Genomic DNA, 9,748 nt, shown 5'->3' with positions numbered 1-9,748 from the left:
ATGGACTGAACACATCGACTCAAGGTTGAGGGACTGATTACCTCATTCTCCTCCTGTTCTTCAAGTTTCTCCTTCGTATGGACTGATGAAGCCACCGTGTGGCGAAACGTTTCCTCAATAAAGATACCCAAGAGTTGCATATGTGTCTAATTTATCAACATGTCGGTTCTCTGAACCATCCATCTACAAGATATATTTTTGGTACAATGTTCTTGTTACATAAAAAATAACTGTGGTAATGTTATACAGAAAAGAAAAATAAGAGTATGAAAGACCAAGTGATTGTCTTACCTCTCTCTTCTTCCCACTGCTTTTTCTTTCTTTCTAATAATGATAAGTGTCGCGTGGCGGCCATATTGTCTTTCACTACACTTCCGTCCAGGTGGTAAGGCTGCTGTTGTTGCTCGTGTTGTTGCAGTTGTTGCTCGTGTTGTTGCAGTTGTTGCTCGTGTTGTTGCAGTTGTTGCTCGTGCTGTTGCTATACCTGGTTGGTAGCACCGCTGGGGCGTAAGAAGTCATCAGCACTGGTGTGAAAGGACTCCTGAGCCTCGGAATTGTAGTGACTGGAGGTCACTATGTGGCCTAGAGCATCTTGTGTGGGTGTGCAAGTGACCTTACTGAGGGACGCGAGTGTTTCTTGTTCCGTTGAGGACTTGGCCACAAGTGTGTGTAGCGTCCTGAAGCACACCTCTCGAGAGATACACTGGCCTCAAGTGTGTGTAGTGTCCTGAAGCACACCTCTCGAGAGATACACTGGCCTCAAGTGTGTGTAGCGTCCTGAAGCACACCTCTCGAGAGATACACTGGGCTCAAGTGTGTGTAGCGTCCTGAAGCACACCTCTCGAGAGATACACTGGGCTCAAGTGTGTGTAGCGTCCTGAAGCACACCTCTCGAGAGATACACTGGCCACAAGTGTGTGTAGCGTCCTGAAGCACACCTCTCGAGAGATACACTGGGCTGAAGTGTGTGTAGCGTCCTGAAGCACACCTCTCGAGAGATACACTGGGCTCGGCACTATCTTCCCTAGTGTAAGTTCTTATGAGTGAGAGGGGTTGGATTTGAGTGGGAGTTGCACCTGATTTAATAGGGTTAACAAAACTTATTCCTTAGGTAACATTGATAATGAGTTGAGCAAATAATTTTTAGATGGTTTGAGTTTAACAAGAACCTGCCAAGTATGGGCCAGTAGGCCTATTGCAGTGTTCCTCCTTTCTTATGTTCTTATAACACGTTCTCCTCAAGACAGTGTTTGGTGCCAGTGCCGGTGCCTCTGACCTCACTCTACATTCTTAAAAAATGTAAACTTAGTGTGCCAGATAACAGCCCTTTACTGTATGAGCAGTGACTAGCGTGGCGCAGATTCTGGAGGATTTCTAGATGTCTCAGCCTAGAACCTCCGGCTGTGGCTTCGTCGACGGCGCACTCTGAAAAATAAAAGGAAAAAAACCGCCTGTAAATGCCGATACTGCAGTATTTTTGGCAGGCAAAAATATACACAACTCATTGATTATTAGAGTTGAGAGCACAACACTGCTGACCTGAGACCAATTTATATGTATTATTCTTAGTGAGATTTATTACTTAATTTATAGCTTAATTAAATGATCGTTGACTGAAAGGCACATTCTGATTTAATAATTATGTATATATATATATATTATATATATATATATATATATATATATATATATATATATATATATATATATATATATATATATATATATATATATATATATATATGTGTGTGTGTGTGTGTGTGTGTGTGTGTGTGTGTGTGTGTGTGTGTGTGTGTGTGTGTGTGTGTGTGTGTGTGTGTGTGTGTGTGTGTGTGTGTGTGTGTGTGTGTGTGTGTGTGATGAATGGTTTGAAAAACCGACAAGTTGAAGATTGAGACACTTATGCAGCATATGGGAATCTTTATTCAGGATACGTTTCGCCACACAGTGGCTTCATCAGTCCAATACAAAGAGGAAGGCGTAAGGAGAGGAGGAGAATGAGGTAATCAGTCCTTCAACGTCGTAACCGAAAATTTGCAAGAAAAACGTTGGAATGTGTACGATTATGGGAGGTGGTGATGATAATGACGAGTGAGAATGTGGTGTGGTATTGCTGCTGATGGCAGCATTGATGACTGGCTTACAGTGCCACACTCAGTGAAGACATCAACACTCAGTGAAGACATCAACACTCAGTGGAGACATCAACACTCAGTGGAGACATCAACACTCAGTAAAGACATCAACACTCAGTGAAGACATCAACACTCAGTGAAGACATCAACACTCAGTGGAGACATCAACACTCAGTGGAGACATCAACACTCAGTGAAGACATCAACACTCAGTGGAGACATCAACACTCAGTGGAGACATCAACACTCAGTGAAGACATCAACACTCAGTGAAGACATCAACACTCAGTGAAGACATCAACACTCAGTGAAGACATCAACACTCAGTGAAGACATCAACACTCAGTGGAGACATCAACACTCAGTGAAGACATCAACACTCAGTGAAGACATCAACACTCAGTGAAGACATCAACACTCAGTGAAGACATCAACACTCAGTGAAGACATCAACACTCAGTGAAGACATCAACACTCAGTGGAGACATCAACACTCAGTGAAGACATCAACACTCAGTGAAGACATCAACACTCAGTGAAGACATCAACACTCAGTGGAGACATCAACACTCAGTGGAGACATCAACACTCAGTGAAGACATCAACACTCAGTGAAGACATCAACACTCAGTGAAGACATCAACACTCAGTGGAGACATCAACACTCAGTGGAGACATCAACACTCAGTAAAGACATCAACACTCAGTGAAGACATCAACACTCAGTGAAGACATCAACACTCAGTGAAGACATCAACACTCAGTGAAGACATCAACACTCAGTGGAGACATCAACACTCAGTGAAGACATCAACACTCAGTGAAGACATCAACACTCAGTGAAGACATCAACACTCAGTGGAGACATCAACACTCAGTGGAGACATCAACACTCAGTGAAGACATCAACACTCAGTGAAGACATCAACACTCAGTGAAGACATCAACACTCAGTGGAGACATCAACACTCAGTGGAGACATCAACACTCAGTAAAGACATCAACACTCAGTGAAGACATCAACACTCAGTGAAGACATCAACACTCAGTGAAGACATCAACACTCAGTGGAGACATCAACACTCAGTGAAGACATCAACACTCAGTGAAGACATCAACACTCAGTGAAGACATCAACACTCAGTGAAGACATCAACACTCAGTGGAGACATCAACACTCAGTGGAGACATCAACACTCAGTGAAGACATCAACACTCAGTAAAGACATCAACACTCAGTAAAGACATCAACACTCAGTGAAGACATCAACACTCAGTAAAGACATCAACACTCAGTGAAGACATCAACACTCAGTAAAGACATCAACACTCAGTAAAGACATCAACACTCAGTGAAGACATCAACACTCAGTGAAGACATCAACACTCAGTAAAGACATCAACACTCAGTAAAGACATCAACACTCTGTGAAGACATCAACACTCAGTAAAGACATCAACACTCTGTGAACCATTAACTAATATTTTTAATTTATCTCTTCAAACAGGTGTAGTGTCTGATATGTGGAAGATGGCTAATGTAATTCCTATTTTTAAAACAGGGGACAAGTCGTTACCGTCAAATTACCGCCCAATAAGCCTGACCTCAATTGTAGGCAAATTACTAGAGTCAATTATAGCTCAGATTACAAGAAGCCATCTCGATAAGCATAGCTTGATTAATGATACTCAGCATGGATTCACAAGAGGCCGGTCTTGTCTAACTAATTTATTAACTTTCTTCAGTAAAGCTTTTGAGGCTGTTGATCACGATAAAGAGTTTGATATTATTTACTTAGATTTTAGTAAGGCTTTTGATAGAGTTCCGCACCAAAGACTGTTAAAGAAAGTGGCAGCTCATGGCATTGGGGGAAAAGTGCTCTCGTGGATCGAGTCATGGCTCACTGACAGGAAGCAGAGAGTGTCCATAAATGGGGTTAAATCCGAGTGGGGATCTGTAACAAGTGGCGTTCCACAGGGATCAGTCTTGGGCCCGTTGTTGTTTATAATATATATCAATGATCTTGATGAGGGAATTACTAGTGATATGAGCAAATTCGCCGATGACACGAAGATAGGTAGGATAATTGATTCAAACGTAGATGTTAGGGAACTTCAGGAGGATTTAAACGAACTCTATTCTTGGTCAGAAAAGTGGCAGATGCAGTTCAATGTAGATAAATGCAAGGTTCTGAAGCTCGGGAGTGTCCATAACCCAGCACTTATAAGTTAAATGATGTAGAACTTAGCCATACAGATTGCGAAAAGGACTTGGGGGTTATGGTGAGCAGCAACCTTAAACCAAGACAGCAGTACCTAAGCGTATGTAATAAGGCAAATAGATAACTGGGATTTATATCAAGAAGTGTAAGCAACAGAAGTCCAGAGGTCATACTACAGCTTTATACATCATTAGTAAGGCCTCACCTAGATTATGCAGCTCAATTCTGGTCTCCATATTACAGAATGGACATAAATTCGTTAGAAAACATTCAGCGTAGGATGACTAAATTAATACATAGCATTAGAAATCTTCCTTATGAAGAAAGATTGAAGACTCTTAAGTTACATTCACTTGTTAGACGAAGAATGAGGGGAGACCTGATCGAAGTGTATAAGTGGAAGATAGGTATTAATAAAGGGGATATTAACAAGGTCTTGAGGATATCTCTCCAAGAGAGAACCCGCAGTAATGGATTTAAATTAGATAAGTTTAGATTTAGAAAGGACATAGGAAAGTATTGGTTTGGAAATAGGGTAGTTGATGAGTGGAACAGTCTACCTAGTTGGGTTATTGAGGCTGGGACTTTGGGTAGTTTCAAATTTAGGTTGGATAAGTACATGAGTGGGAGGGGTTGGATTTGAGTGGGACTTTCACATCAGAGCTTAGTTCTTGGGTGGCATTGAAAATTGGGTTGGGCAAATGTTTTGTTAGTGGGATGAATTGTAAAGGACCTGCCTAGTATGGGCCAACAGGCCTCCTGCAGTGTTCCTCCTTTCTTATGTTCTTATGTTCTTATGTAAAGACATCAACACTCAGTAAAGACATCAACACTCAGTGAAGACATCAACACTCAGTGAAGACATCAACACTCAGTAAAGACATCAACACTCAGTAAAGACATCAACACTCAGTAAAGACATCAACACTCAGTAAAGACATCAACACTCAGTGAAGACATCAACACTCAGTAAAGACATCAACACTCAGTGAAGACATCAACACTCAGTGAAGACATCAACACTCAGTAAAGACATCAACACTCAGAATATAATACGCCGATCAGGATACAGAATGGTAGTGGGACAAGTGTTGTGTTGACCTAGTGACCTACCAACCCATCAGTCAACAGTACACAAACTCTGCTCGTCAATAAGAGAGGGAAGCCGGGTACCTGAGTACTCTTTATGTCTCGTCATTATCGCAGGAAGACATTCGTCTGTGATGTACCTGTAACCCCATTCTGTAGTCAGGTGCCTTTGGTGACTACCTGATCAACTAGGCTGTTGCTATGCTGCCCGCAGGCCCAGATAGCCATCGGAACCTGGCTGGTCAGGTAACTATTATATAATGAACAATTTTTCTCTTGGAAGCCTCACATAAATATATAGTTACTAATAATATAACTTTGTAAGCAAAGTCTCGAATTGTGAACATTTGTTTAGCCAACAGATCACTTAAACAATCTGGAATCTTAAACAATCTGGAATCTTAGGCAATCTGGAATCTTAAACAATCTGGAATCTTAAACAATCTGGAATCTTAAACAATCTGGAATCTTAAACAATCTGGAATCTTAAACAATCTGGAATCTTAAACAATCTGGAATCTTAAACAATCTGGAATCTTAAACAATCTGGAATCTTAAACAATCTGGAATCTTAAACAATCTGGAATCTTAAACAATCTGGAATCTTAAACAATCTGGAATCTTAAACAATCTGGAATCTTAAACAATCTGGAATCTTAAACAATCTGGAATCTTAAACAATCTGGAATCTTAAACAATCTGGAATCTTAAACAATCTGGAATCTTAAACAATCTGGAATCTTAAACAATCTGGAATCTTAAACAATCTGGAATCTTAAACAATCTGGAATTTTAAACAATCTGGAATCTTAAACAATCTGGAATCTTAAACAATCTGGAATCTTAAACAATCTGGAATCTTAAACAATCTGGAATCTTAAACAATCTGGAATCTTAAACAATCTGGAATCTTAAACAATCTGGAATCTTAAACAATCTGGAATCTTAAACAATCTGGAATCTTAAACAATCTGGAATCTTAAACAATCTGGAATCTTAAACAATCTGGAATCTTAAACAATCTGGAATCTTAAACAATCTGGAATCTTAAACAATCTGGAATCTTAAACAATCTGGAATCTTAAACAATCTGGAATCTTAAACAATCTGGAATTTTAAACAATCTGGAATCTTAAACAATCTGGAATCTTAAACAATCTGGAATCTTAAACAATCTGGAATCTTAAACAATCTGGAATCTTAAACAATCTGGAATCTTAAACAATCTGGAATCTTAAACAATCTGGAATCTTAAACAATCTGGAATCTTAAACAATCTGGAATCTTAAACAATCTGGAATCTTAAACAATCTGGAATCTTAAACAATCTGGAATCTTAAACAATCTGGAATCTTAAACAATCTGGAATCTTAGGCAATCTGGAATCTTAGGCAATCTGGAATCTTAAACAATCTACCTAACCTGGAGGTGTCTGCGTCATGAATCAATTGATTACCTCACTCCAGAGTTGGAGGAGGATGAGACATGGAGGAGAAAGGAGGAGGAGAAAGAGGAGAGGCGGAGCAGAGGAGAGGCGGAGCAGAGGAGAGGCGGAGCAGAGGAGAGGCGGAGCAGAGGAGAGGACTCGGAGCTCGTCAACAAGGAAATTAAGTGAAGGAAGGTCTTATCAGGTTAGTCGCCGGTAATGTTTACGTTGCCAGAGAATGTGAGTGCCAGGTACTGCAGCTAACACAATAGTGAGGACTCCTGGTGCCAGGTACTGCACCTAGTACAGTAGTGTGAGGACTCTTGGTGCCAGGCACTGCAGCTAACACAGTAGTGTGAGGACTTCTGGTGCCAGGTACTGCAACTAACGCAGTAGTGTGAAGACTCCTGGTGCCAGGTACTGCAGCTAACACAGTAGTGAGGACTCCTGGTGCCAGGTACTGCAGCTAACACAGTAGTGAGGACTCCTGGTGCCAGGTACTGCAACTAACACAGTAGTGTGAAGACTCCTGGTGCCAGGTACTGCAACTAACACATAAGTGTGAAGACTCCTGGTGCCAGGTACTGCAGCTAACACAGTAGTGAAGACTCCTGGTTCCAGGTACTGCAGCTAACACAGTAGTGAGGACTCCTGGTGCCAGGTACTGCAGCTAACACAGTAGTGAAGACTCCTGGTGCCAGGTACTGCAGCTAACACAGTAGTGAAGACTCCTGGTGCCAGATACTGCAGCTAACACAGTAGTGAAGACTCCTGGTGCCAGGTACTGCAACTAATACAGTAGTGAAGACTCGTGGTGCCAGGTACTGCAGCTAACACAGTAGTGAAGACTCCTGGTGCCAGGTACTGCAGCTAACACAGTAGTGAAGACTCCTGGTGCCAGGTACTGCAGCTAACACAGTAGTGTGAGGACTCCTGGTGCCAGGTACTGCAACTAACACAGTAGTGAAGACTCCTGGTGCCAGGTACTGCAGCTAACACAGTAGTGTGAGAACTCCTGGTGCCAGGTACTGCAACTAACACAGTAGTGAAGAATCCTGGTGCCAGGTACTGCAACTAACACAGTAGTGAGGACTCCTGGTGCCAGGTACTGCAGCTAACACAGTAGTGAAGACTCCTGGTGCCAGGTACTGCAACTAACACAGTAGGGAAGACTCCTGGTGCCAGGTACTGCAACTAACACAGTAGGGAAGACTCCTGGTGCCAGGTACTGCAACTAACACAGTAGGGAAGACTCCTGGTGCCAGGTACTGCAACTAACACAGTAGTGAAGACTCCTGGTGCCAGGTACTGCAACTAACACAGTAGGGAAGACTCCTGGTGCCAGGTACTGCAGCTAACACAGTAGTGAAGACTCCTGGTGCCAGGTACTGCAACTAACACAGTAGTGAAGACTCCTGGTGCCAGGTACTGCAACTATCACAGTAGTGAGGACTCCTGGTGCCAGGTACTGCAACTAACACAGTAGTGAAGACTCCTGGTGCCAGGTACTGCAGCTAACACAGAAGTGAAGACTCCTGGTGCCAGATACTGCAATTAACACAGTAGTGAAGACTCCTGGTGCCAGGTACTGCAACTATCACAGTAGTGAGGACTCCTGGTTCCAGGTACTGCAACTAACACAGTAGTGAAGACTCCTGGTGCCAGGTACTGCAACTAACACAGTAGTGAAGACTCCTGGTGCCAGGTACTGCAACTAACACAGTAGTGAAGACTCCTGGTGCCAGGTACTGCAACTAACACAGTAGTGAAGACTCCTGGTGCCAGGTACTGCAGCTAACACAGTAGTGAAGACTCCAGGTGCCAGGTACTGCAGCTAACACAGTAGTGAAGACTCCTGGTGCCAGGTACTGCAGCTAACACAGTAGTGAAGACTCCTGGTGCCAGGTACTGCAACTAACACAGTAGTGAAGACTCCTGGTGCCAGGTACTGCAGCTAACACAGTAGTGAAGACTCCTGGTGCCAGGTACTGCAGCTAACACAGTAGTGAAGACTCCTGGTGCCAGGTACTGCAACTAACACAGTAGTGAAGACTCCTGGTGCCAGGTACTGCAGCTAACACAGTAGTGAAGACTCCTGGTGCCAGGTACTGCAGCTAATACAGAAGTGAAGACTCCTGGTGCCAGGTACTGCAACTAACACAGAAGTGAAGACTCCTGGTGCCAGGTACTGCAGCTAACACAGAAGTGAAGACTCCTGGTGCCAGGTACTGCAACTAACACAGTAGTGAGGACTCCTGGTGCCAGGTACTGCAACTAACACAGTAGTGAAGACTCCTGGTGCCAGTTACTGCAACTAACACAGTAGTGAAGACTCCTGGTGCCAGGTACTGCAACTAACACAGTAGGGAAGACTCCTGGTGCCAGGTACTGCAGCTAACACAGTAGTGAAGACTCCTGGTGCCAGGTACTGCAACTAACACAGTAGTGAAGACTCCTGGTGCCAGGTACTGCAACTATCACAGTAGTGAGGACTCCTGGTGCCAGGTACTGCAACTAACACAGTAGTGAAGACTCCTGGTGCCAGGTACTGCAGCTAACACAGAAGTGAAGACTCCTGGTGCCAGATACTGCAATTAACACAGTAGTGAAGACTCCTGGTGCCAGGTACTGCAACTATCACAGTAGTGAGGACTCCTGGTTCCAGGTACTGCAACTAACACAGTAGTGAAAACTCCTGGTGCCAGGTACTGCAACTAACACAGTAGTGAAGACTCCTGGTGCCAGGTACAGCAACTAACACAGTAGTGAAGACTCCTGGTGCCAGGTAATGCAACTAACACAGTAGAGAAGACTCCTGGTGCCAGGTACTGCAGCTAACACAGTAGTGAAGACTCCAGGTGCCAGGTACTGCAGCT

At 43.2% G+C, this 9,748-nt stretch overlaps 1 long non-coding RNA gene across 1 annotated transcript in view; it reads right to left on the bottom strand.

The window, feature by feature from the left end:
• Positions 1–293: 293 nt before the first annotated feature.
• LOC138854096 (uncharacterized) overlaps positions 294–9,748 on the bottom strand; it is a 418,790-nt gene continuing 409,335 nt past the window's right edge. The window contains exon 4 of the long non-coding RNA XR_011393295.1: positions 294–1,425. This is a non-coding gene — a long non-coding RNA (uncharacterized lncRNA). The remainder of the gene's footprint in view (positions 1,426–9,748) is intronic.

Source organism: Cherax quadricarinatus, chromosome 49, assembly GCF_038502225.1.
Source record: "Cherax quadricarinatus isolate ZL_2023a chromosome 49, ASM3850222v1, whole genome shotgun sequence".
In the NCBI taxonomy this organism is placed as follows: Eukaryota; Metazoa; Arthropoda; class Malacostraca; order Decapoda; family Parastacidae; genus Cherax; species Cherax quadricarinatus.
This window is presented reverse-complemented; position numbering and strand designations above follow the sequence as displayed.